Consider the following 27,766-nt stretch of genomic DNA (forward strand, 5'->3'; position numbering starts at 1 on the left):
TTGTTCGCGTAATAATCTTTTGTGTTTATTTATTAAATTTGACCCTTTTAAAATATCTAATGATACAAACATCCTTTTTTTAATCCAAATTTGAAAGTCAATTTCTTCTTCTTAAATACTTACCAATATATGAGAAAAAATTTGTAAATGATGAGACACGATCTCCTGGAGTTACATGTATATTTATAAATTTCCAATTTTAAATTAGATTAATTAGGTGTGAGAGTCATACAACAGCCGAAAAAATGTGTGCAGGCACATAATGGTAAAAGTAAGAGGTTTCTAGCAAAATATTCAAATCACAGGGTGGTAGAACACAATACAAACACATGCGGTGCGAATTGGCAACCATACTTCGCACAAAATCCATAATTTCAAGAAAACCAATCCCATTACACAATCACACATTAAAAGATTAGGCTTTGAACTGATAATGTAATCCAAAAGATGAGTAACTTACGTCGATGGATTCAACACATAATGGTCGCAGAATCCACGTTTCAATTCTCTAGATGAATGCAACAAACACCCAGATTTCAAATAGATTTCAGATTTCACTTGTTAGAGTAGGTGCCCGGCAAGCCAACCTGTGGCTAGGGGCTTTTATTGACTCTAATGCAAAACAATCTTTATTTTAATAATATTTTACGATTTTATTCGATTATGGCATTATACTTTATTTGTATACTCATACAAGCTGCATAGATAAAGTCTTTGAATGTACAATAGGTATCATGAGGTCTGCGTCTCAACGTAAGATCATGAAACTCATTAGGAAGCGTACCGTAATATTCTAAACTGGTTTCTAGTCGATTCAGCTGCCTAAAACAAGGATAAAGATCGCTCGAGCTCGAGACTAGCATCTGTGGTGTAAACTCCATGTTTCATTGGCAAGAGCATGGAGATGTCCATTCACACAGATGGGTGATCATAAGATGATGCACTGAACAACCCTCCATCGGACTATCCAAGTGGTTCCCACTTATCGAGTGGAATAGTTCGCAGTTATGGTTGTACACCATTAGTCCTTTGAACCGGGACAATGTAGGGGCTATACGTACTAGCATGCACTTTGATCCGTTTACCGACTCCATCGAGGGTCATCAGGTGGTGAGGTTGGGTGTAGTTTCAAAATACGTAGGAGCAAATGCATTGTAGTCGGCGATTCACCGTTCGCCTGCGGGTGAAGATATCCTATGTGATCTGATGAGTTAATAATGCAAGGAGTCTCTGGCCAGAGCAAGAAATGTGCTTTAGGGAAAGGTGTTTTCCTAGTTGCTCATGCCATGCCACTATTTGTACTCAAAGATAAATCACATCGTTATCGAATTCATATGCAACTCTCGATATACCAATGGTTGTAGATTCGATCGGGATATATGTGTTGAAGGGACCGTATTGTACACTAACCATGACTAAAGGTTCTTGCAGGCACTATCAGTGATACCTAGGTGATCATGGGGCGATGCTACTAGACGCTCTTACCATGATCCGATGGGTGCAATCAGAAATGAGTTTTGACATTCTTTATCAAGGAGTTGATGAAAAGAATGGGGTTAACTAGGGTAAATCCGAATAAGAATAAATGTTATTCTGAATCACATAGAGATGTGAACCCACGCTAGCTGTATCTCTGAACCATTGAGGGTCACACAAGCATCAGATTATGTGTTCCCGTTGAGATAGTCAAATTTCAAGGAGTTGGAATTTTGCGACTGTAGTTTGATGGATATCAAACGGGAAGCTTATAAAGAAGTTTATGAGCTGATTCCATAGGATGGAAAAAGTGAAAGTTAGCATGATTGCTAAATAAGGAAAGAGAGTGGAACTGCCTGTTTTGTGAAGGAGTTCACTAAAACTGGCAGATGCCAAATATGGTAACTGTCATATATGGAAGTTCTAAATTTGGTAAATGAAAATTTGATCTTCGAAATTTTTCGATTTTACATTATATGAACAAGATTTGTATCCTTGGTACATCGGCGCTCTCGGATCGTCGTTCAGGGTTATAATGAGTTCGGAATCATTTTTTTTTTTGTGAATTTGGAATTTACTAATTAAATGATTTTGCTAGTAGTGGTGACTACTAACTTGCACAAATTATCATATATGTTCTTGAGGAGTCTAGAATTAAATTAACCAAGGAGTTAATTTATTAATTAAATAATGGTTATTTAATTTAATTAATATACATGTATATATTTTATATGGAGATATAAAATATGTGTATATAATATTATTATATTATGTATTATTAAAGGTTAATAAATACATTATATATTAATTATATGAGAGTTTAAATATAATGAAATTATTAGAGTCCTTGTGGGAGATGGACTCCTAATTAGATTAGGAGTCTCACTCTATATATACACCACTAGAACTCATAACAAAAAACCTAATTTTTTCACACAAAACAAAAGAAAAAATTTCTCTCCAATCCCTAAAACTCACAGGCCAAATTTTGAGAAATTGAAGGAAAATTTTGGCCAATTGTTTTTCCATCTCGTCGCGCCGTTTTGTCTCCGTCATTTGGAAATTCGGAGATTACAATCTCAACGCAAGAATCGTTTGGATTTTCTAGTGCAAACAAAACGAGGAAGACAGTCTTCGATCGTGGACCTAATTAGGCGATCAAATTTGAAGAGCCGGTCGTAGGGATTAACAAGAAGAGCTATATCCGATTAAAAATCGAAAAAGTTTGGAGTCCAGCATTAAGAACACAAAGGTATAATTCTAAACATCTCATGGATGTTTTAAACACACGACGCCCAAGAACAAAATATTTTAAACTTCCGCTGCGTCTTGGGTGTGAGAATACGATGTCCCAACAGTGGTATCAGAGCCAGTTACTCTCAATCGTGTGTTTTAATTAAATTGTGTTGAGTTTATTATTTCTAACCGCGTAAGAATTTTTATGAAAAACGCCCCTAAAAATTATTTTTGAAAAATATTTTTTTGAAGATAAAAAAAATTAATTTTGGGTCTACCCGGAACTGTTCCGGGCTGACGCGCGGGCAGCAGCCGCGCGGCGTGCGCGGCGCTGCACAGGCGCATGCGGAAGCGCGCAGCGCGCTGCGCACGGCCTGCACGCATTTGCGCGCGGCCAGCGCACGATCGGATCGGGCAGCGGGGCGCGGACTGGTACCCGAGAACGTCTAGGGCACCGCGCTAGGTCGTGGGCTTGAATTGTTCGGGCCAGGGGCGATTTTCTGATTTTTAAAAAATTTTGGGTTAAATTTGTATTTTATGAAAATACGGACGATTTTACCTCTACAATAATTTTTATAAAATCAATTTCTTACAAAATAAATAATTGAAATATGATTTTAATTATTTATGTTAAAAGGTGTTTTACAAGAAATTTAATTATTTGAAATTAAATCAAAGTGTTTGTTTAATTTGATAATTATGGCGGTTAGTGATAATTTACGATAATATATGATATTATATGTTAAAAGGATGATCGAGAGCCATGACCAATGTGCTAGGTGTATGTTAGGATATTTTACGTGTTGTAATTTTTGATTATTTGATAATTAAAAGTGGACCTGGTTTATGGTCCGTTCCTAGCCCCTAAATTTGTATCCCAATGTTCCATGGATATTTAATGTAAATATTAGAATTAGTGGAAGATCAAGATTTGAAGACGGTGAGCCCGATCCTCGTAAAGAGTTTTGAATATCGAAGACATGTAAAATATTGGAAGCTTATGTAATATTGCATTTGCATCCCTGCATTTCCCTAGGTTATGGACATGGATCCGTATGTGGCTCGTACGAATCAATTAGCTCTCGGTTATCGATCATCCTTTATTATTTATGATGTATGTGATATATTATAAATAATTAGTATGTGCGTTATTATTAATATAATGACAAGAGTTGCATGAATCTGGCAATCATACAAACAATCATAGCACGAGTTTTAAAATTAATGATGAGAGAAATTTTTAAAATTAAAAACCCTCATTTTGGATGAGATCCAAAATTTAAATCAAGCCCATAAAAAGGATAAATAAAATAAAGTTTAATAATTCCTTGCCTTCCATCAACGGTGGTTGCATGATGAATGCTGCCCACGGTCAGTGTCTGGCTCATATTATTGGAGAGGCCTGGACGCCGGAAAGCTGTGACTTCCACTGACATATTTGATGTGAACTACGTGGAACCTCCCATGACTTCGGCTCATATTATTGGGGGATCTCATGGCGACCGTCCATTAAGGTTCAATATTGATAGGGCCGGGCTCGACACGTGAAGAGAAAGGAGATCATATTATTGGACCCTCCTCAAACGTGAGGCAAAATTACGTAAGGGTTGCAAGGAGTTGCAATTGGGCTCTACCTTTTGGAAGTTATAATTGGCTGCTATTATTCGGGATCATAATTTTGCAATTGGGCCTTGCATACTCACTAAGGAAATTGAATTTCCCGTTTTTCATCAGAGGGTGGTGAAAATGTCAAAATAGTGGGAGGCAATTCGTAAAAACAAAAGTCCATATTTTACGTCTTACAAAATATTTTAAAATAGTCTGTAACGTTTATTCTGTTTCCATATCAGTATATTTACGATTTCGTCACGTAATCTATTTTATCATTAAAACAAGCTAACCAAACACTAATTTTCAAGATTGGCTGGGAAAATTTTTCTAAATCGGGAGAAAATAGCATACACACTAATGTCAGTCTTGTTGAACTGACAAAGCATGTAAGATAGTAGGACCATAGGATGCAAGCTAAAGTGTAATATGCTTGCTTCTATGTCAAATGAACTGTAGAGACAGTTTGAGAAAATTTTGAATGCTTTTGACATTCAAATACACATGCAAGAGTTGCATAGTGCATGAAACTCGCATATTGATGCACGCCACTTTCAAGGAACACATGACTACACGCATGCAAGATGGGGCTCTTGCCCATGAGCATGGTGTAAGTATGATTGGGCCTAATGAGAAGATGGTGGGCCTTGAATTTGACAAAGCCTGATAAGTCAGAACATATTTGTTTCACTACTTGAAGCTTGGACATAAGAAATTATCTGGGCCAGAAATGTTTTGGCAATGATAAGTGAATGTCCAAGTAAACACGATTTCAACCAAAAGAAAACAAGACAGTCTAAACCAAACACATTTGTGGCACGTTAGGCTAGGACATATTTCCCAAAGAATGATGCACAAGCTAGTGGGAGAGGGCATGTTTGACTCGTCAGACATAAACTCTCTAGAGACGTGTGAGTCCTGTCTGAAAGGAAAAATGACCAAGGCCCCTTTCATAGGGAAAGTGGAACATTCAAATGATCTGTTGGATTTGATCCATACAGATGTGTATGGCCTTCTAATTGTTAGCACGAGATTTGGCCATTTCTACTTCATTACTTTACCGATGACCATTCGAGGTTTGGGTATGTGTATTTAATGAAATATAAGTCTGAAGTCTTTGAAAAGTTCAAAGAATTCAAAGCAGAAGTAGAGAAACAATAAGGAAAAAGTATTAAAACACTACGATTAAATCGAGGTGAGAATACTTGAGTACTGAATTTCAAGACTACCTTAACGAGAATAGGATTCTCTCATAGTGGACTCCGTCCTGCCACACCCCAGTTGTATGGTGTGTTAGAACGTTGTAATCGGACGAGATGGACATTGTTCGATCTATGATGGGATTCACTGAGTTGCTGCCATCCTTTTGGGGATATGCGCTTGAAACAGCGGCAAGGTTGTTGAATCAAATCCATACAAAGGCAGTGAATAAAACTCCATATGAGATATGGATGGGAAAATCGCCCAAATATTCTTGCTTAAGAATATGGGGATGCCCTGCTTACGTGAAGCAGACAATGAGAGACAAATTGGATAGTAGAGCCAATTTGTGCTACTTTGTGGGATATCCAAAGAAATTTATTGGACATTACTTCTATTATCCCGGTGAAACAAAGGTGTTTGTTTCAAGGAATGCCACCTTCTTAGAGAAGGCGTTTCTATTGGATAGAAAAAGCGGGATGATAGAACTCGATGAGATTCGAGAACCACATACTACACAAGTAGCATAACCCACATCCCAACAGCCAATCAAAGAAACACAAGCTCTTAGAAGATCCGAAAGGATCTCGAGGCCGCCTAACAGGTTGAGCCTGCTTCTTGAAGATGGCCAAGGTGAGCCCATTCCTGGATGTGATCCAAGAAATTTCAAGGAAGCATTGTCTGATGCCGATTCATCTAAATGGCTTGAAGCCATGCAGTCCGAAATGGACTCCATGTATTCGAACCAAGTATGGTCCTTAGTAGATCCATCTGAGGAAATTGTTCCCATAGGATGCAAATTGATTTACAAAAGGAAACTTGGAGCGGATGGGAAGGTGGTGACCTTCGAAGCTAGATTGGTAGCAAAATGATATACTCAAAGGCAAGGTGTTGACTATGAGGAAACCTTTTCTCCAGTCGCAATGTTCAAGTCCATTAGGATACTACTAGCCATAGCAGCATGGTATGACTATGAAATATGGCAAATGGATGTGAAGACAGCGTTCCTTAATGGGGAGATTAAGGAAGAGATTTACATGTCTCAACCTGAAGGATTCACGTCAGTAGGAAGTGAGCATAAAGTATGCAAACTTCAGAGATCCATTTATGGACTCAAACAGGCATCAAGGAGCTTGAACCTCATATTTGACAACACTATCAAAGAGTTTGATTTTGCCAAAAATCCTGAGGAACCTTGTGTATACAAGAAAGTTAGTGGGAGTGCAGTGACATTCCTAGTACTTTATGTTGATAACATACTACTCATTGGGAATGATGTAGGGATGTTGAAGTCAACTAAAGTAGGGTTAGCTGGTAAGTTCTCCGTGAAGGATATGAGTGAAGCATCATATGTATTAGGAATACAAATCTATAAGGATAGATTCAAAAGGATGCTAGGGCTCATTCAATCCACATATATCGATACCATACTGAGGAGATTCTCTATTGAGGAGTCCATGAGAAGATATCTCCCAATGTCTCATGGTGTGAATCTATCCAAGTCTATGTGCCCTAAAACTGATGAAGAGATAGAAACCATGAGCGGCATTCCAGATGTGTCTACCATAGGCAGTATTATGTATGGTATGATATCTACTCGATCTGATGTGGCATATGCATGTTGCCAGCTGATATCAGTCGAATCCCGGTCCAGTGCATTGGAAAGCAGTGAAGGACATTCTTAAGTACTTAAGAAGAACTAATAATATCTTCTTGGTATACGGGAGTTGAGAACTAAAATTGGAAGACTACATTGATTCTAGCTTCCAAACAGATGTGGATGATTCGAAATCAACCTCTTGATTTGTATTCAAGCTCAATGGTGGTGCTGTCTCTTGGAAGAGTTCCAAGAAAGACACCACAGCGGATTCAACCACTAAGGTTGAATACATAGCTGCATTGGCTGCAGCAAAGGAGAGCGTTTGGATGAGGAATTTCATCCAAGAGTTGGATATCTTTCCTCAAACAGTTGAACCAGTCCCGGTCTACTGTGACAACACCGGTGCCATTGCGCAAGCAAAGGAACCGAGGTCTCATCAGCGATCCAAACATATACTGAGGAAGTTCCACATAATCCGGGAGATTGTGGGAAGAGGAGACATTTCGGTAGAGAGAGTCGCCTCCGCAGAAACGTTGCTGATCCACTGACGAAAGCCCCTGCCAGGACCATTGCTTGAGAAGTATCGCGAAGCAATGGGTCTAAGATCTATGGGTAGTTGGCTATAGGGCAAGTGGGAGATTGTTAGAGTAGGTGCCCGGCAAGCCAACTTGTGGCTAGGGCTTTTATTGACTCTAATGCAAAATAATCTTTATTTTAATAATATTTTACGATTTTATTCGATTATGGCATTATACTTTATCTGTATACTCATGCAAACTGCATAGATAAAGTCTTTGAATATACAATAGGTATCATGAGGTCTGCGTCTCAACGTAAGATCATGAAACTCATTAGGAAGCGTACCGTATATTCTAAACAGGTTCCTAGTCGATTCAGCCGCATAAAACAAAGATAAAGGTCGCTCGAGCTCGAGACTAACATCTGTGGTGTAAACGCCATGTTTCATTGGCAAGGGCATGGAGATGTCCATTCACACAGATGGGTGATCATATGATGATGCACTGAACAATCGTCCCTCGGACTATCCAAGTGGTTCCCACTTATCGAGTGGAATAGTTCGCAGTTATGTTTGTACACCATTAGTCCTTTGACCCGGGACAATGTAGGGACTATACGTACTAGCATGCACTTTGATCCGTTTACCGACTCCATCGAGGGTCATCGGGTGGCGAGGTTAGGTGTAGTTTCAAAATACGTAGGAGCAAATGCATTGTAGTCGGGGATTCACCGTTCGCCTACGGGTGAAGATATCCTATGTGATCTGATGAGTTAATAGTGCAAGGAGTCTCTGGCCAGAGCAAGAAATGTGCTTTAGGGAAATGTGTTTTCCTAGTTGCACATGCCATGCCACTATTAATACTCAAAGATAAATCACATCGTTATCGAATTCATATGCAACTCTTGATATACCAATGGTTTTAGATTTGATCGGGATATATGTGTTGAAGGGACCGTATTGTACGCTAACCATGACTAAAGGTTTTTCCAGGCACTATCAGTGATACCTAGGGGATCATGGGGCGATGCTACTAGACGCTCTTACCATGATCCGATGGGTGCAATCAGAAATGAGTTCTGACATTCTTTATCAAGGAGTTGATGAAAAGAATGGGGTTAACTAGGGTAAACCCGAATAAGAATAAATGTTATTATGAATCACATGGAGATCTGAACCCATGGCTAGCTGTATCCCTGAACCATTGAGGGTCTCACAAGCATCGGATTCTGTGTTCCTGTTGAGATAGTCAAATTTCAAGGAGTTGGAATTTTGCGACTGTAGTTTGATGGATATCAAACGGGAAGCTTATAAAGAAGTTTATGAGCTGATTCCATAGGATGGAAGAAGTGAAAGTTAGCATGATTGCTAAATAAGGAAAGAGAGTGGAACTGCCTGTTTTGTGAAGGAGTTCACTAAAACTGGCAGCTGCCAAATATGGTAACTGTCATATATGGCAAGTTCTAAATTTGGTAAATGAAAATTTTGATCTTCGAAATTTTCATTTTTCATTATATGAACAAGATTTGTATAATTGGTACATCGGCGCTCTCGGATCGTCGTTCAGGATTATAATGAGTTCGGAATCATTTTTTTTTGTGAATTTGGAATTTACTAATTAAATGATTGTGCTAGTAGTGGTGACTACTAACTTGCACAAATTCTCATATATGTTCTAGAGGAGTCTAGAATTAAATTAACCAAGGAGTTAATTTATTAATTAAATAATGGTTATTTAATTTAATTAATATACATGTATATATTTTATATGGAGATATAAAATATGTGTATATAATATTATTATATCATGTATTATTAAAGATCAATAAATACATTATATATTAATTATATGAGAGTTTAAATATAATGAAATTATTAGAGTCCTTGTGGGAGATGGACTCCTAATTAGATTAGGAGTCTCACTCTATATATACACCACTAGAACTCATAATAAAAAACCTAATTTTTGCACACAAAACAAAAGAAAAAATTTCTCTCCAATCCCTAAAACTCACTGGCCAAATTTTGAGAAATTGAAGGAAAATTTTGGCCAATTGTTTTTCCATCTCGTCGCGCCGTTTTGTCTCCGTCTTTTGGAAATTCGGAGATTACAATCTCAACGCAAGAAACATTTGGATTTTCTAGTGCAAACCAAACGAGGAAGACAGTCTTCGATCGTGGACCTAATTAGGCGATCAAATTTGAAGAGCCGTTCGTAGGGATTTACAAGAAGAGCTATATCCGCCTAAAAATCGGAATAGTTTGGAGTCTAGCGTTAAGAACGCAAAGGTATAATTCTAAACACCTTATGTATGTTTTAAACACACGACGCCCAAGAACAAAATATTTTAAACTTCCGCTGCGTCTTGGGTGCGAGAATACGATGTTCCAACATCACTGAGAATTGGCGCTGACAGATTTATGATAGAAACTCATTTCCACGTATTTTCAAGAGAGAAGATTTGAAAGAGGGAAGCGAAATTTGTGAAGCTAACCCAACAACCACACAGAGGAGAGAAATCGGCCTTTTGTGAAATATATCTTAGAGATGTTTTGGAATAGGGAAGAGATAATCGTGCAGATTAGGGGAATAAAATCTTGTGTGGAACGGTTTTCTTGGAGAGGTGGTGTTATTTTGAGAGAAGAAAAGAGTAAGCAAAAGGACAAAAAGGTGAGGAAAACTTGGTGTCTGCACATTGCAGTTTTTATAAGCATCTAAACTTTAATAAAATAGTAGAGATATTAGATTTAGTGTGAGATCAAGATTTGAAGATGGTGGGCCCATATCCTTGAGAGGAGTTTGATCGAAGACATGTAAAATATTTGAAACTTATGTAATATTGCATTTTCATCCCTACATTTACCTAGGTTATGGACATGGATCCATATATGGCTCGTATGAATCAATTAGCTCTAGATTATCGATCATCTTTTGTTATTTATTATGTATGTGATATATTATAAATAATCAGTATGTACGTTATTATTAAAATAATAATTAGATTTGAATGAATCCGACAAGCATACAACAAACATGACACAAGTTTTTAAAATTAATGATGAGACAAATTTTAAAAATGAAATCCCTCATTTTGGAAAAGATCCAAAATTAAAATCAAGCCCATTAAAATAAAAATTATAACATAATTTAATATTTCATTGTCTTCCGTCAACGGTGGTTGCATGATTAACGCTACCTGCGGTCAGTGTATGGCTCATAAAATTGGGGAGGCCTAGATGCCAGAAAGCTGTGACTTCCACTTACCTATTTGATGTGAAATACATGAAACTCCCATGACTTCGGCTCATAAAATTGGGGGAACTCATGGTGACAGTCCACTGAGGTTCGACATTGATGGGTTGGGTTTGACACGTTAAGAGAAAGGGGATCATTCCTCAAACGTGAGGCAAAATACGTGAGGGTTGCAAGGAGTTGCAATTGGAGTCTACCTTTTGGAAATTGTGATTGTGAAACGTCTAATACTCGATTTTCTTTAAAATACACTATGAATTTTTTTATATGAGTGCAACCCTCGGCCACATACAAATAAACATATCTATATTTTGCTACTTAAAAAATAAAACCAACCAACTATTATTTGAAATTCAAAAGAAAGTAATTCGAAGCATAAAGTCGTAAACATCAACCAATCTAAACTAACATTATTTAAAAAATAAACTTAACTCTATCATCCTCTCAAAACCTTCTCAAAAGCATCATAAGTCATAAAAATCTTTAAGCAATCATAATTCATAAACATAGTTTTATTTGCAGAAAATTAGTGACGGTCCTCGGGTTGTGTGCACCTTCAGTCCAGCAAGATCAACCATCAAGAGCTCCATTAACATCAATCTCATGCTCACCTGCATCGATCACACCTAGTGAGTTTATTGACTTAGCAAACTTTAATCATGATAGCAAGTAATACATATACATTCACAAACAACAGTGAAAATACTTTTAATAAAATAGTTTTTTATGCACATAAACTTTTACATTTTCCTTTCAACATATCATATCATATTTCTTTTCATCATATACGTATATGTTTCCTTTTTTATTGAATTCAGATCCTCATTTATGACTTTTCTATTAGTTGTAGGTCGATGGATCCAACTACGTATTACCACGGTATCGGGCGGCGGGGACATCAGCGACACTCTTACCCGTCAACTGATCCTTGACCTTACATGTCAACGTATCATCGTATTAGTCACAATCAATTCAACTCCTTCAACCTTTCATATTTCCATCACATATAGAAAATTCATGCACATATAAATCATTTTTTTTTTTAAATCAAGCATTCAACATGTCTTTTAGCATTAACGTTTAATCATAAAATTTCATAAAAAATTGAAATAAACATTTTAGAATTTATTACAGCATTCAGAGCACTTCCAGGACGTCTAACATTTTTCTGATGTAAAATGACCGTTTTTTCCTTGAAACCCAACTTTCTCAATTTAACTTTACACCTTAAAACGACGACCCAAATTATTCCAACATTAACATAACACATTAAAATATGCCCAGAAATATTTCTTAGACGTAAACTTAAGGTTTTCGACTAATTTACCCATTCATTTTTTAAACTTAGACGTACATTCCGCTTTTGACTCGTATGTACTCAAAATTTAACCAAACTTTACCAAACTTGAACCTAATCTTAGTAACGCCTAACTAAACTATATAAAACCCAATTCAAGCACATTAAACCATTGGACCAGAAAGAGTTTTAAATCATAAAAACTTGAGTTATTGGCATATTATGTCATAAAAACGAAAATAATACAAGGGTTCATATTTATTTTTCATGCAAACCTGCATCAAACATATAATATGGTGTGATAGATGAGAAAAAAGATATCAAGGCGTACCTTTACGTATATTACGCACGAAAATGATTTGCAATTCGAGGACATCGACGGGGGGAGGACCTTGCTTAATTTTTTTCTCCAAGTTCACGTGAAAACCCTTAGTTGTGTGTGTGTGGCTGTGTACTTCAGCTAGGAAGAGTCCTAGTATTTCTTTAGGGTGAGGGGCGTGGGTTGTGAGGGTTTTGGGGAGGGTTTGATGACTTAAATTTTAATTAAAACACATGGTGCAAGCTTAGGTTCATTAACCTAGTATATTAGGGCCATTAAGCCTATTAGTTAATATTTAAAATATTTTGTTTAGCAAAATTTGTGAAAATATTAGCCGAGTTCTCAAAAAGTCCCTATTTTTATCGAAAATCGATTACCTTAAAAATACGACTTGGCGTATAAAAACACCTCAAAACAACTCATTTTCAAAAATTCCATTTAAAATATACCACACATTAAAAAATTAAAATAATTATTTGATAAAAATATTTTCCCTCATATTGTCCCCGGTCTCCGTTCCTCGATCGCTAATCGAACAGCTTTTAAACACAGTTTTATGCATTCATGTAGAAAAGTAAATTTTTAAATATGCTAACATGCACACCATATTAAATTTATGCAATTAAAACCATTTAACTAGTCATTTTCTATTTTCTCGAGATTTACATGCAGTTATGTTACGTTATCGTATTTTTGGACCTTACAGATTGATTGATATTATTCGGGATCATTATTTAGCAATTGGACCTTGCGTAATCACTAAGGAAATTGGATTTCCTGTTTTCATCAGAAGGTGGTGAAAATGTCAAAATAATGGGAGGAAATTCGTAAAAATAAAAGTCCATATTTTACGTCCTACAAAATATTTTAAAATAGCCAGTACCGTTTATTCTATTTCTGTTTTAGTATACTTGCGATGTTGTCTTGAAACTCACTATATGTTATTCTCGATCAAAACAAGTTAACTAGATCTAACTATCACGATTGGCTTAGGAATTTAAAAATTGTTTTAAATTATCAGAAAATAGGATATGTGCTCAAGAAAGCTTCTCCAAAACAGGCAGCTACCTATACCCTTGCTGAAGAATTGGCCAATCTTGTTAAATGGTGGGACCATGATCTTCAATTAAAATATACCACACATTAAACAATTAAAAATAATTATTTAATAAAAAAATTTCCCTCGTATTGTCTCCGGTCTTCGTTCCTCGATCGCGTCTCGAACAGCTTTTAAAACACAATTTTATTCATTCACATAGAAATGTACATTTTTAAAGATGCCAACATGCACACCATATTAAATTTATGCAATTAAAAGCATTTACCTAGTCATTTTCCATTTTTCCTAAATTCACATGCAGTTATGTTACGTTATCGTATTTTTGGACCTTACAAATTGACTGATATTATTTGGGATCATTATTTAGCAATTGGACCTTGCGTAATCATTAAGGAAATTGGATTTCTCGTTTTCATGAGAAGGTGGTGAAAATGTCAAAATAATGGGAGGCAATTCGTAAAAACAAAAGTTCATATTTTATGTCCTACAAAATATTTTAAAATAGTCAGTACCGTTTATTATGTTTCAGTATACTTGCGATGTCGTCTTGAAACTCACTATCTATTATTCTCGATCAAAACAAGTTAACTGGACCTAACTATCACGATTGGCTTAGGAATTTAAAAATCATTTTAAATGATCAGAAAATAGTATATGTTCTCAAGAAAACTTCTCCAAAACTGGTAGCTACCAATACCCTTGCTGAAGAATTGGCCAATCTTGTCAGATGGTGGGACCATGATTTCAAGCTAAGAGTTATATGCTAGCTTCTATGTCAAACGAGCTGTAGAGGTGGTTTGAGGAAGTTGTGAATTCTGCTGACTTTTACGGCCACCAAGAAAAGTTGTATGGTGAACAAACGCATCCAATAAGGCACGCTACTGTCATAGAACTCATGACATCATGCCTGCGAGAAGGAGATTCGGTCCATGAGCATGGCGTGAGGATGATTGGTCTAATTGAAAAGTTAGTTAGCTTGGAACTTGTTATCCCAATGAATTGTCCACGAACATTCTACTACTGTCACTGCCATCGTCGTTTGATGGGTTTGGGACTAAGAAATGGCCAAAAAGGATGGGTAACAAGCGTTCTCGTCCTTCCAAGAAAACAAACTAAGCAAGAAGCGGGCTGCAAACACTTCTAAAGGTCTCGAAAAGCCTGAGAAAGTAGAAGACGTTTGTTTCCACTCCAAGAAGCCTAGACACTAGAAGCGCAATTGTAATGAGTATCTTGCCCAAAAGAGTTCTGGAGCGTTATGTTTTATATTGAAATAAATGTTTTAATTAATTCGAGTTCTTGGGTATTAAATACTGGATGTGGATCTCATTTATGCATTAATTTGCAGGAGATGACAAGAAGTAGATGGTTGCGGGAAGATGATACCTTCCTGAGGATGGACAATGAAGCAAGGGTTGATGCGTTGGCCATATGAGATGTTTATTTAATGGTAAATAACAATTTAAGTTACTTTGGAGATTTGTTTTGTTTGTTCCAGATTTGATTAAAAACATTATTTCCGTTTTTATGCTTGATAAAGATTGATTTTCTTATTTATTTAGCAAATGTTTTTGAAATATTTATGAAACGTCCAAAAGCCAACCCACGTAAACCGCATGCATGCAAATGATTTAAATTGCATATTTATTTTACTTAATTGATTTTAAATACTTAATTGATATATTTTACATGCTTGAATGTTTAAAGTGCATGATTTCATGAAATTGAAGGATTTTACCGAATATTCGATGATAGGATGAGGAAAGAAACCGGGGACGACCAAGACAAAATAAATATTTTTCAACAAATATTTTGAGGCTTAATAATATGATTAAATTTTTCTAAAAATGTTAGATTTCAAATTATTTTACGCGACGAGTTCTATTTTATCCGAGAAGCCGGTTTTAGGCAAACGATGGACTTTTAAAATATCAAATGCATTATTTTTAAAACTATTTTTATAAACTTTTATTTTTTCGATTAAATAGGTGCTATTGGGCCTAATTTACCTAGGATGAGTAGGCCCAAGTGCTCCTAAACTTGAAAGCCCAAAACTTAAGCACATTATCATGCAAATTAAAATCTATAAAATAGAATCCTAGGTCTTTTTAGAGAGCCATCAGTCGAAATCTTCAGACACATCATGAATCGTCCATTACTCGTTTTCTTAAAAGTACTAGAAAATTTTTTTTCCTCCTACTAATCGGCCGAAATACATATATATAATTATTAAATATTTTGCACCATTTTAAAAATAAAAAATCCAACAATATTTGAAAATCAAAGGAAATAGTTTAAATAATAAAGTCTTCAATCGTTTGCATATCCTAACTTAGAAAAAATGCTAAAACTAACAACCTCTCAAAAACCACTCAAAATCATAATAAGTCGTATATATCTATACCATATTCCTAAAAACCATAATTCATAATCATAAGTCTAGTGCGGAAAACTAGCGCTGGTCATCGGGTTATGTGTACCTTTAGTCCTGCAAAGTCAACCATCAAGGCCTCCATTCATATTCACTTGCTTCAATTACACCTAGTGAGTCTAAAGACTCAGCAAACCATAATCTTGATAACAAGTACTACGTATACAGATCACACGCAACAGTGAAAATATTGTTACGTAAAATATCATTTTCATAAGGATGTATAAACTTAAACATAAACATTTTCATATCATCGTAAACTTATTCATATTCATCATAAATATATTTGTATTCATCATATGTATATACGTAGTATTCATTTTCGTGGAATTCAGATCGTTAATTGTGACTTTCGTATTCGTATTGGAGCGATGGATCCATCAACATGTAACCACAGTACTGGGCGGCGGGGACATCAGCGACACTATCACCCGTCAATTGAGCCTTGGCCTTACGTATTAACATATCATGTCAATGGAAATAGGATCGTCGGGCTCCATCTGGGGCCTTCTCCCGTAAACGAGCTCCCTCTGGAACCTTTTCCCTCACGATATCTCCTATCATATCATTGTATCATCGTATTAGTCACAATTACTTCACTTCCTTCAACATTTCGTATTTTCATCACTTGTAAAAATTACACATGCATATATCATTTTTCTTTTAAACCAATCACGCAACATGTCTTTTAAAGTTATCGTTCATCATAAAATTCCATAAACATGCAAGATAATCATATTAACATATAAAACAGCATTCAGAGTACTTCCATGACGTTTACTAATTTTTTTGTGTAAAATTATCGTTTAACCACTAGACGTAAAATTTCACGTTTTGGACATTTTCTTAATTCCGTTTACTCTAGACCATGCCAAATAATTATTTAAGCTTACATAAATTTTCTCGTATTTTTATTTGGCTTAAATCAATGGCTTTTTATTTATTCTTTAATTTTAACATATTAATGCGTTTTAATCACGAATTAAATCAAACTTTAATAAAATTTCCAAACTTAAAAATTAGACTTTTAATATTTATTTAGCCCTCGTGAACCATGACTGACCCCCGTTGAGCCATGTACTAGAACCCTAAGTTTCGAACCACGCTAAGACACCTTGAACCATCTTGCGATTTATATAAACCATGCTCGAACCACCTCGAGCCGATCCCTGACTGGACCCTTGGAACCCCTAGGACTCGAACCATGGCTCAACCAAAGCCTCCTGAACCAACAGCAAGCAAACGGCTGAGAACTCCTCTTGACTTAGGACTTTTCAAACTCGCCTAGCAACTTAACCAACGAGCCAGCCCCGAGCCCAGACCCTTGTGCACCCTCTTAGGACCCTAAGGACCTAACCTAGCCCAACCCGAAGTGCCTTGGCCGAGCCACCAATCATGCGCACGCTGCTGCACTTGAATGCAGCCTCACATGTGGAGTCCTAGCTTGCTAGGACTCCTTCCCAGCCGTGTCTCTCGAGTCCTAGCGTGGCTAGGGCTCCTTCCTTGACCCATACGTGACCCTAGCCCAGCCTTGGCCTAGCCAAAGCCAAGCCATGCATCAAGTTTCCCTCTAACCGATCCCTTGACCCTAAAACCGAGAAGATGGTTCCAGTTTGTTTTTTTACATGTGCAGCCTGTTCTCGTGTGAATTAGGACTCCATAAATCGTGTAAAACATGCCCATTTTAATCCTAGAACATGGCAGCCCCTTCATGAATGAAATCAACAATTTTTTGGATACAAACCATGCTTCAAAAAACCCATGTTTATGCATAAACGAAAATACATACAAGTGTCACTTGTTTTTCATACAATTCATGAATAAATACATAATATGGTGTGATGATGAGTAAATGAAAGATTATGGCGTGCCTTTGCGTAATTAACGCACGAATAAACGTTGACGATTGCGAAGAACGGCAAGAACGACCTTGGCTTGAAAAACCCTTGAAAGAATTCGAAACTTTTCCTCTTGTTTTCTAAGGTGTGTGCCGTGTGATTATTGAGAGAAAAAAGTTTGAGATGTTTTGGGGAGTGGGGCGTGTGTTAATGAATGGTATGGGGTGGGTTTTGTACTTTAAATAATAATTAAAATACTAATGGTAGCTTAGGCCCATTAACAAGGTTAGCTAGGCCCAATAAGCCCATTAGAGCTTAATAAAATTATTTTGTTTAATACAGTTTGTGAAATTATTAGCCGGGTTGTCGAAACGTTTTTTATTTTTGATGAAAATCGTATATCGATAAAAATTACGTCCCGGCGTATAAAATCACCTCAAAACTCCTTATTTTCAAAAATAAGAAAAATCATCACTCTTATTTTAAATAATTAAAAACAATTGACTAATAAAAATATTTTCTATTTTTCAGCCCTCAGTCTCCGTTTCTCGATCGCAACTCGAATAACCTTTTAAAAATATATTTTAATGTATTCATGCAGAAAAATACATTTTAAACATGTAAATATGCACATCATAATTAATTTATGAAATTAAAGAAATTTAATTAAAACATATAAGAAGTTGATAATCTTGCATGCATGTGGTTCACGTGGACCTTCAAATTTTCGGGACATTACACATCACACACTTATTTTCGAAAAATTCGAGAGCGAAAAAACAAGGATTCCGTATCGCCCGTTCGTTCTTCCTCGCGCCCCACACCGACGATCGCGTATTCGAGCATTTTAAAACGCAAAGGCGCGTTTCTAAATTCCTTTGACGCGTCATTCAAACTATAGTATGCATGTTTTGTTTATTTTACATGAAAAATATTGGAGTTTAAATTGCTTAACATTTTGACGATTATTTTTAGAGTTTTGAAAGTTTTTACGTACGTATGAACGTGTTATGATTTCCAACAAGTACGCTGCCAACATAGGATGAGTTATGGATCAAACAAGGACGATATACGATGGAAAGGAAGGCTGGAATTGAGCTTGGCTAGGAAGGAACGAGCCTAGGGTTTCCTCATGAGTTTTATAATGTTTGGGGTCGGTTTGGAGGGGAACTCACGTGCGGCTCGGCCAGAGCTTGGGCAGGGGCTATGCTGAGCGTGGTTCAGTGTTAGGAGTCCTAGTATGGCTAGGACTAACGTACAGTCGGTGGGGAAGAGTCCATGCGTGCAAGGACTCTCCCCATGCGCGCATAGGGTGCGGTAGCGTTCAGCTGCTGTGTGGATGGTAAAGGCTTGGCTAGGATGATCTAGGCTTGTCCATTAGGGTCTAGGGAGGATGATCAAGGATCGGGACAGAGACTGGTGCGGCTTGGTCCAAGGTCGCTTGATCAATGCTTTATGGAAATCGCGCGGCTCTTGTTCTTTAGGGCAGGGACTTCGTGTGCTGGCTGGGGCCCCGTGCATGGTCCAGGAGGGTTTGGTAGGGTCCCTGGGAGGTCTGGTCAAGGGATGGCTCGAGGTGGCTCGGATATGGTTCAAGAAAAAATGAAGGTGTCTCAATGAAATAACTTAGGGTTCGAAAGAGGGTTTAGGAAGGAAGGGTTCGAACCATGGTCCACGGATGTCGATTAATATTCGAGTGTAATTTAGGTATGAAAATTTCATAATAAATGTTTTGGATTAAAATATTAAAGTTGGAATTAACGCTTCACGAATTAGTAAATAGGAAATTAAATCGAAAACCTTAAATTTAAGCTAAATAAAAATATCAAAAATTAAATTTAAGCTTAAATAATTATTTGTGATGGTCTAGAGTCAAGGAAATTAAGAAAAAATTAAAATCGAGAAATTTTACGTCCAGGGGCAAAACAGTCATTTTACACCTAGGTAGTACGAAAAAATGGTTGGCAGGGTCCGAAGGGTCATGATGAATGTTAAATGATATATTTTGATGATTTTGGTGAAATTATGATATTTTATAATTTATGGTAAAGCTGTGAAACTTTTACTATAAAAATGCTATTTTTGAAAAGTCGTGATATTTTATGATTTAAAAAGGAAAATGAAAAATATTTTGAAAGATGATAATTGACTGTTACAAAGAGGATATATGATTTTGGAAATATTGTAAGAGAGAAGGCCCATAGGGAGCCTAACGATCGTATTTTCATTTTTATGTCGGTGCCTAAGCCCGTCCACATGCGCAATGGTGAGCTAAGACTGATCAGTCGACTTGATGATAAAATGCTAGTCACTTTCAAGTATCAAACTTCACCCAAAATGATAAAGTATTGAAAGCTTCACGATTTTATGATTTTACAATTTATAAGTTATTTATGCTTAAAAGTATTTTAAATAAAAGTATGATTTTAATACATGTGCTTGTATATGTATTATTTGATACCCCTGTTTAGAACGTGCTGAGTCATTAGTGAAAATCCCAAAATCAGAACACGTAAAACCCATGCATTTATTTAAACAGTTAAATTATTTATTTAAATTTAAAATGATGTTGGCGATGCATGATTTATGAATTTGCATTATTTTAAATTATTTATGTTTATGTGATGCACGTTAAAATATTTTCTTGAGTTTCACGTTTCAGGCGAGTATTCGATGTAGGATCGGGGAAAGGAGACCGGCGACGATTTGGACGATTTGCAAAATGTCGTATTTTATTACAAGTCAAGAATTTTATATTTTTAAATGATTTATGAAGTTTTAACATTTTTAAATCCTAATTTAATTTATTATGTGATTTTAAGGTTTTAAACTTTTAAAGTTTATCTATTATGCATTTTATTTTAAATAAGGGATTTTGGTAAATAAGTATGGGGTTAGTATTTTTAATTAGCAAGTTAATTGGTTATTACCTATTTAATTAACCTAATTAACCCCTAATTAAAACACACACACACGTTATGCAAACACACACACAATTTACACTCACACACTCAGCACACTCAACACACACACACATACACGTTCATTTTTCTTTGAGGGAGAGTAGGGTTCTTGAGTCATTCAACAGCCCTCGTCATTCCTTGCTTTTTCCTGGAGAATCACGATCATTTTCGGGCAAGAAATCGCACAGAAAACGTCACCCGGTCATCCCCCGTGATCCATCGTGTCGGTATTCGTCATCTTCGTTTGTTTTTAACGCAAAAGCATGTATATTCTTTTGTTTTGGCATCGATCTCGTCATATTATTTGTTTTGATGTTGATTGTATGAAAAATCCATGTATGTTGTGCAAAAGTTTGAGCAAAATGTTTTGAAACAATTTTGGATCAAAATTTTAGATCTCAAAATTGAGTTTGCTGTCATTTTGATTACTGTGAATTTTCGGTTGATTTTCTGGAAGAGTTTCCAACATATAAAACGTAGTACTTTTTGATATCTTCGATTTGACAGTAAATTCATAGTTTTTGGACAAGAAACAGTGTGTTATGATCTTTTTCGTGGGACTGCTCAAATTGTGACGTTTTTAAATATGTTCTTCACCTGTTCTTGGGAAATCTTTTTTGCAGGCTTCGTTGGAATCGCCGAGTGGTCATTGCTGCGTTTAGGTGTGTCATTTGAGGTTATCAGCCATATTATGGTGTTCGTTTCGAATCAATATGAGTTTGGTGACGTTAGAAGGCATTGGGAAAAGAATGGGTAGAAGATGGCTTTCTGGGGCTAAATTCGCGCAGGACTAGAGCCGCAGCTCTGCAGCGTTGGAGTTTCGTGCAGCGCTGCAGGGTAGCGCCTAGGCGCCAGTCTGGCGCTGCCCCTTAGCCCCTAGGCGCTGGTTCTGATATTTTTCGGGCTTCGAATTTAGGTGCTATTGCTTCCTTTGGGGTACTATTACGTTGTACGTCCAAGCATATTGAGGGTTAGATTTGGTGTTATAAAGTTTGATTGGAGAACGTTGAACTATGGTTTAAACGAGGTACGTGTCTTCTATTGCTTGGGAAATTTCTTACTCAATGTCAAGGTTGGTTCGGGGTTCGAGTCATGGCTTAGTATGTTGGCTAAAACTGGTCAAGTCCCGAGGGGTCTAGAATTCATAAGTTATTTAATTACTTCGGTGGTGAGTTTTGTTTGGTAAAGTTAAGTTATAAAATTTTAAATTGTTGGAATAATGTACTCGTATGCATGTGCAGCAATAGCCCCAATCGAGATCCAACGAATCTCTCAACGCTTTGTAAGTATGTTCGACGTGCAAAAGAAAATATTTTATGTTTTTGAGGTATGAAAAATGTTTTATGACCAAATTATGAATGAGTTTGGAAGCCGGTGAACGTGGCCGGGGACCTCTCCATCCCGGTAAAGCATGACCAAGTTTAGATCAGGATTATAAAGCGGTAAAGCATGACCAGGGACCAATCCACCCGATAAAGCATGACCGGGGATCTCATGTATGTGGTAGTGGACATCCCTGCCTGTCCAATACTGTGGTTTAGTCTGATCAGGCGCATTTATGTATGGTTCACTTGCTTTGAAACATACTTCTACGCAAAATGATAATGTTATGTATGTCAAAGTATGTTTATGAAAAGTTTTACGATATGATGGTACGTCTATGTTTATGTAAGTATGTTCAAGTTCATGTATGTATGAAACGTCCTGTCCTCTTTATTGCTTTAAAAGTACTAGAAATTTTTTTTTTAACACTCAATTTTCGGCCATGTACCTTTCTAACATGAAAATATTTTATAAAAATATTTTACCCTTTAAAATTAAACATTAACCAACTAGCATTTTAAAAACCAAGTGCAATAGTGATAAAATGAAATAGTCGCATATTTTACCAAACCTAAAAAGCAATAATTTGAAAAGAATAGCCCATACTAAACCTCTCAAAAATCTCTCAAATGCATAAATAAATAATCTTAAAAATCTTTAATCATAAAGCATGAGTCAAAAGTCATAATGCGGAAAAAGTAGAACCGCTGGTCCTCGGGTTGTGTACGCCTTCAGTCCAGTCAAATCACTCATCAAGTCCTCCCTCAATACCACCTGCATCCATCACACCTAGTGAGTCTAAAGACTCAACACACCATAATCTTTATAACGAGTAATACGTAATACAGTCAACATATAACGGTGAAAAATACTTGTACTTAAAATATCGTTTTCATGAAGATGCATAAACATAAACATTTTCGTAAACATTTTCATGATGCATAAAACTTTAAACATAAACATTTTCATGACATGCAAACATGAATTTCCTTTTCCTCAACATGACATGACATAAAACCTTAAACATAATCATGAACATTTCCTTTTTTTCCTTTGTTGAATTCAGATCGTTAATTGTGACTTTTCCTATATGACATGACATGACGATGGATCCATCTACGTGAAACCTCAGTACTGGGCGGCGGGGCACACTAGCAACACTCTCACCGGTCAACTGGGCCCTAGCCTATCATGATCGAATAGAAATACGCTCGTCGGGGTTCCCTCGGGGGCCTTTTCCCATAAATGGGTTCCCTCTGGGGCCTTTTCCCCTCACGACATTCCCATTCTTACCGTTACTACATGACCGTTATCACATATTCGCAATGATGGAAACACGATCGTCGGGCTCCCACTGGGACCATAACCCTCACGACGTCGCCAACATTAACGAATTAGTCACAATCACTTCACATCCTTCAACATTTTACATTCACATCACTTAGAAAAATCATGAGTAATATTTACATTTTTCATTTTTGAAACCAAGCATGCAACATGTATTTTAAATGTCTTCCTTAAATCATAAAAATTCATGGACATTTAAAAATCATAATTTAATCATGAACATTTCATAAAAAAATTAAAAATAATCATAATATCATAAAAACAGCATTTAGGGCACTGCCATGACCTTTACTAATTTCTCGGATAAAAAGACTGTTTTACCCCTGGCCTCGAAATTTTACGTTTATGACTTTTTCTTGAATTCATTGACTCTAACATGTCCCAAATAAGTATTTAAGCCTAAATTAATTTTCTCATATTTTTATTTGGCTTAATCGATGACTTTTAATTGAATCTTTAAATGTGATGTATTAATGCGTTTTAATACCGAATTAAACCAAACCTTAATATAAAATTCCCAAATTAAAAACTTAGACTTCTAATAATTATTTGAGCTTAAATATAATTTTTCATAATTTTATTAAGCTTAAATCTAGGCGTTTCCCTATTTGTTTTTAAACTTAGACGTACTTCTCAGTTTTGATTCGTATGGACTCGAAACATAACCAAACTTGAACCAAAGCTTAATAACACCTAACTAACCCATATACAATCAAATACCAGCCCATTAAGTCCATTGAATATGCATAGGAAGCTACTGAATTTTTCTGCACAAGAGTCCTAGTCCTAATATGATTCGAACCTAGGCTAGCTTCGCCTCTAGCCCTTAACCACCATGTCCAGCCTCTACCCATCCCTCCTATGCAGCCCAATTAAGTCTAGTGGACCCTCCCTAACTGCATCTAGCAGCCGTGACCCTCAAAAACTCCTAGTCGAAGAGTTCTTTCCTTTAAGGAGTCTATTTTCGTTTTTATTCCTTCCCTATTTTTTTCAGCCTTTAAACATACACCTAAGGACCCTTAAACATGTGGAAAAACATCCCTTCAAGTACCCCTACCATGGCAGCCCCTTTATGTATCATTATGAAGAGTTTTAAAAAAGAAAAACTCTTGTTTTGTGCATGTATAACCATAAAAACGAAAATATAAAAGTTGTATCATGTTTTTCATGCAATCATGTATCAAACACATAATATGGTGTCAAAGATGAGTAAAAAGAGAATATGACGTGCCTTTGCGTTTTAAATACACGAATAAACGTTGACGATTGCGAAGAACGACGACGACGACGACGACCTTGGCTGGAACCCTTTCAAACTTGATGTTTTTCCTAGATATTTTTTGAAACTTTCCCTTGATGAAATAGGTGTGTGCCGTGGCTTTGTAAATTGTTGCAAGGGAGAATTTGAATCGCTCAAGAAAAGTGGCGTGCATATAAGGTAGGTTATGGGGTGTTTTACATAATTTATACTAATTAACTCCTTAATTAATGTTAAGCCCACTAAGCCCCAAACTTAGGCCCATTTGTCTTAATTAAGATTTAATTAAAATATTAAAATAGTTTTGTTAAAATAGGTTTGTGAATTTATTAGCCGGGTTGCCCTAAAAGTTCGTATTTTTGTGGAAAAACCAACACCGATAAAATTTACATCCCGGTATATAAAATCACCTCAAAATCCCATATTTTCAAAAATAAGAAAAAAGCATCACCCGTATTTTAAATAATTAAACACAACTATTTAATAAAAATATTTTCTATTTTTCAGCCCTCGGTCTCCGTTCGTCGATCGCAACTCGAATAACCTTTAAAAATACATTTTTATGCAACAATGTAGAAAAATATATTTTAAACATGTAAATATGCACAACATAATTAATTCATTCAATTAAAATATTTAATTAAAATATAGGAGAATTTAATAATTCAAATGCATGTGGTTCACGTGGACCTTTAAATTTTCGGGGCGTTACAATCTTCCCCCCTTAAATTGAATTTCGTCCTCGAAATTCGCTTATCCTTAATAACCCAAAGTTTAGTCTTAATTCTAGTATCCCAAAAATTCACACTTCCGTTGCGCTACTCTGATCAAACTTAAGTTCTAGAATGTCCTTACGTCTCCTTGATCCCAATTAATTTTTACCTTCTAAATCCTTATTTTCGAATTGCAACTTAACAAGACCCAAATGACTTGGTGTTATTACTATTATAACCTCGAATTTCAACTTTTCTTAAAATTCTCAATATCAAAAGATGGATGACCATCCTTATCGTATATTATTTTCCTTATTTTATACCCAAAATATTCATCAACTTATCAAATTTCAATCTTAAAATCTCAAACACATCCGCTAGCGCTTAAATTTTTCAAGCCTATATCGATTCATCCTTAAAAACCCTTGATTCAAATTCTTTATAAAACCAAGATATCCCAAGGTTTTGAATATTCTTAAAAGTATAAATCATCGAAAATTCTTATCATTTAACCCATTCAATTCGTTCTTATTGCTAACTAGTCCCCAAATTCCTTAACAATTGCAAAAATAAATTCTTAATTTCCTCAAAATTTATCCTAATTGGTCCTAAATTTCGAAAATCTTACGATTAACATATAGGTTTTTGGCATTCTTAATTTCCTTTTACAGTTTCCCATAACATAAATTTTGATAATTTAAACTTATTCACCCAAAAATCAATTCCTATAACCAATCTTACCTTTCATAAAACTTAAAATCTCAATTTATACATTTTCTTACTCCCAAATTCGTTGTAATCCTCGAATAATTATTCCTTACGTCTAATTCCCAAAAATTAATTCGACTAGTAACCATGAATCATAAATATTTTCTTAGAAAATCTACGTGTCCCAAAGCATTCATAATATTCTCGATTAACTTATAGCCCAAAAAAAATAAAATGTCAATACTAAAACCCAAAAATCAACACAGTCCAATTCCACCACAAAATCAACATGCGTTGAAATCACATAATTTCTTATTCCATGTCGTATCATGTATAAAAATTCCAAAGCATATAAATCATATATTATCATAAAGCTATTAAACATGTGACGTAAACATTTAATTCATGTACTTATGCAGATAACATCATAAAATCATATAAAACATGTAAACTTACAAATTTGAGGCTTGACGACTGATCTTCCCGGCGCTGATGGTGGCACAACCCTTTACAGAACTTTTGCTCTGATACCAACTGAAACGTCCTGTCCTCTTTATTGCTTTAAAAGTACTAGAAATTTTTTTTTTTAACACTCAATTTTCGGCCATGTACCTTTTTCACATTAAATATTTTTATAAAATATTTTACCCTTTAAAATTAAACATTAACCAACTAGCATTCTAAAAACCAAGTGCAATAGTGATAAAATGAAATCGTCGCATATTTTACCAAACCTAAAAAACAATAATTTGAAAAGAATAGCCCATACTAAACCTCTCAAAAATCTCTCAAATGCATAAATAAATAATCTTAAAAATCTTTAATCATAAAGCATGAGTCAAAAGTCATAATGCGGAAAAAGTAGAACCGCTGGTCCTCGGGTTGTGTGCGCCTTCAGTCCAGTCAAATCACTCATCAAGTCCTCCCTCAATACCACCTGCATCCATCACACCTAGTGAGTCTAAAGACTCAACACACCATAATCTTTATAACGAGTAATACGTAATACAGTCAACATATAACGGTGAAAAATACTTGTACTTAAAATATCATTTTCATGAAGATGCATAAACATAAACATTTTCGTAAACATTTTCATGATGCATAAAACTTTAAACATAAACATTTTCATGACATGCAAACATGAATTTCCTTTTCCTCAACATGACATGACATAAAACCTTAAACATAATCATGAACATTTCCTTTTTTTCCTTTGTTGAATTCAGATCGTTAATTGTGACTTTTCCTATATGACATGACATGACGATGGATCCATCTACGTGAAACCTCAGTACTGGGCGGCGGGGCACACTAGCAACACTCTCACCGGTCAACTGGGCCCTAGCCTATCATGATCGAATATAAATACGCTCGTCGGGGTTCCCTCGGGGGCCTTTTCCCATAAATGGGTTCCCTCTGGGGCCTTTTCCCCTCACGACATTCCCATTCTTACCGTTACTACATGACCGTTATCACATATTCGCAATGATGGAAACACGATCGTCGGGCTCCCACTGGGACCATAACCCTCACGACGTCGCCAACATTAACGAATTAGTCACAATCACTTCACATCCTTCAACATTTTACATTCACATCACTTAGAAAAATCATGAGTA

This window comes from Primulina tabacum, chromosome 11, assembly GCF_025594145.1.
Source record: "Primulina tabacum isolate GXHZ01 chromosome 11, ASM2559414v2, whole genome shotgun sequence".
Lineage (NCBI taxonomy): Eukaryota > Viridiplantae > Streptophyta > Magnoliopsida > Lamiales > Gesneriaceae > Primulina > Primulina tabacum.